Source organism: Sinocyclocheilus rhinocerous, unplaced genomic scaffold, assembly GCF_001515625.1.
Source record: "Sinocyclocheilus rhinocerous isolate Xijiao unplaced genomic scaffold, SAMN03320098_v1.1 scaffold431, whole genome shotgun sequence".
Lineage (NCBI taxonomy): Eukaryota > Metazoa > Chordata > Actinopteri > Cypriniformes > Cyprinidae > Sinocyclocheilus > Sinocyclocheilus rhinocerous.
Window position 1 is genome coordinate 223,374 of NW_015624541.1, and position 2,409 is coordinate 225,782.

Below are 2,409 nucleotides of genomic sequence, written 5' to 3' on the forward strand. Positions count from 1 at the left end.
GGTCCAGGCAGGGGCAAACAGTATCCGAACAGGGCAAGACGAGAGAGGTAGTCCGAAGTACACAGGCAATAATCAGAAGACGAGGAAACAGACAAGGCAAGACTAGGCTAAGGCAGGGTAAACTAACGAGGGCTCTGTAGTGTAGCTATCAAATGATAAGCGCTAAACAATACTCGGCACCGGGAAGGGATCCGAGTGAGTGTTAAATAGTGAGTGAGTGATATGAAACAGCTGTGTGCAATCAGTGCTGTGTGCAATCAGTGCAATGAATGATGGGATATGTAGTCCGGGGTGATATGCAACAGTGTGTAGTGCGAGAGTCAATGAAAATGGAAAGGGTGACCTCTGATGGCTAGCAGACGGAAGTTCATGGACCGGATACGTAACAGTTACATGTGTGTAGTAACAGAAAAATTACAGCTGTAAATACTATGTACCAATGTGTGCTTACACTGTGGTTACATACTACGTACACATTTAGTTACTATGTAAGTACACAGGTATTAGGGACACTTAATATAAAGTGGGACCCAAAAGACTATTGGCAAGCATCAGCTCCAACGGTGTAGATGGTAAAGCGAGTGCCGTAGACATTTTGGTGCGATCGAACAGAGTTCAAATACGCCTTTTGCTTAACTTTTTTTGTCTCCCTTTTCAAATCTAGTATAGCATCGGAAAGGCATTTATTTTCAATAAAAATGAAGGAAATAATCGAAAAGTTGAAAATAAAGTATCGGGTAGGGTTAGGGTAGTTGTAGGGAGGGCTTTATTGTCCCAGTAAGGGGGCATTTATTTTTTAATTTGAATTAAAATTATAATTTACACTCAATACGTTATTATTGCATACTGTTTTATAATTTACTACAATATTGAGGTGCAGATAATTGCCACTATTTGCAATAAGTAGTATAAATAGCAGAAAATCCTGCTATTTTATCATAGTGTAAATGGAATCTCTATCGCTATTTACACTTAGTGCAAATAGCCGCTGCCGTTGATTTTTTATTCAATTTATTATTGTTTATTTTGATAATATTTAATCTTTTAAAATGTTTTATTTTGTGTGTAATTTTTTTTTTGCTGTAGAGCTACAATTGTAATGTGTAAATAATACAATTTAATTGCAATTTATTTATTTACTTTTATGTTTTATTAAAGTTATAGTTTTTTATAGTTTTTTTCCCATAATATTTGAGGGAGGGGGCACAACAGCACCCATTTGGCCAGCAGCGGCCCTGCTGCTAAACCATGCAATCTTGTGTCAGCGTTGAAGATGGTCTCTAAGAGCTTCAAGTCCAACACCTCCACGTGCACCTTCTGAATGATGCTGGACTGCAGGTAAACACGTTCCAACCAAAATAATAATAATAATAATAATAAAAACTCAAAACACAATGAAAGTCCTGTAAAACATCGTAATATTCCCATTGCTTGACATTTAAGTTACTTGGCGTTTCAGATACCACCCTTACGAAAATTAACCATGGTTTTACTACAAATAAAACCAAAAATCCATAGTTTAACCATGGTTTTTGTAGTAAAACTGTGGTTATACAAATGCTAATCAATACGCCAAAAAACCATGGTTACTACACTTTTACTATAATAAAGTCATGGTTACTACACTTTTACTATAATAAAACCATGGTTAATTTTCAAAAGGGCATAGCACAGGTCTTATGTGGCGCGTGATAGGGTTATGAATTTTGATTTATTATTATTATTATTTCCTCAATAATACAATAAAATGCACAGCAGACTTGTCTGAGGTGTTGCTTAAACCATGTTACTCACAGATCATCATCTTAAGTTGATTCAGACATGACAAATGATTATATCTGTGTGAATGATTTGTATTTTGTTCATTTCCACTAGTTTGAGGTGATTTGTACGGAAACCCTAAAGGGACATGGTGGTGGAAAAAAATCTGATTGAGTGAAAAAATTTGGGGTGGGAGGAAAAAATATTTGTCCGATTTTTTTGCGTTCTCTCGCAAAACTTTTGCGTTCCCTCGAGAAACTTTGCGTTCGCTCGCAAAACTTTTGCGTTCCCTTGCAAAACATTTGCGTTCTCTCGCAAAACTTTTGCATTCTCTCGCAAAGATATTTGCGTTCCCTCGCAAAACTTTTGCGTTCTCTCGCAAATATATTTGCGTTCAATCGCAAAACTTTCGCGTTCTCTCGCAAAACCAGTTGAGTTCGGACAAACACTTCCTGTTTACTTTACAGATTGTAATGGTTCATACAGCTCCATACGTTCACAGTGGAGCAGTTCATAAAGTTTTGTTTTGAACTTGGACGAAATAGTCAGTGCATGCTTATCAAGGCACGGTTTTGGGACATTCTAAAACGCTTAATGTAAACCACTGGATGACTAAATTCAGTACATACCTTATTAATAAAGCATACA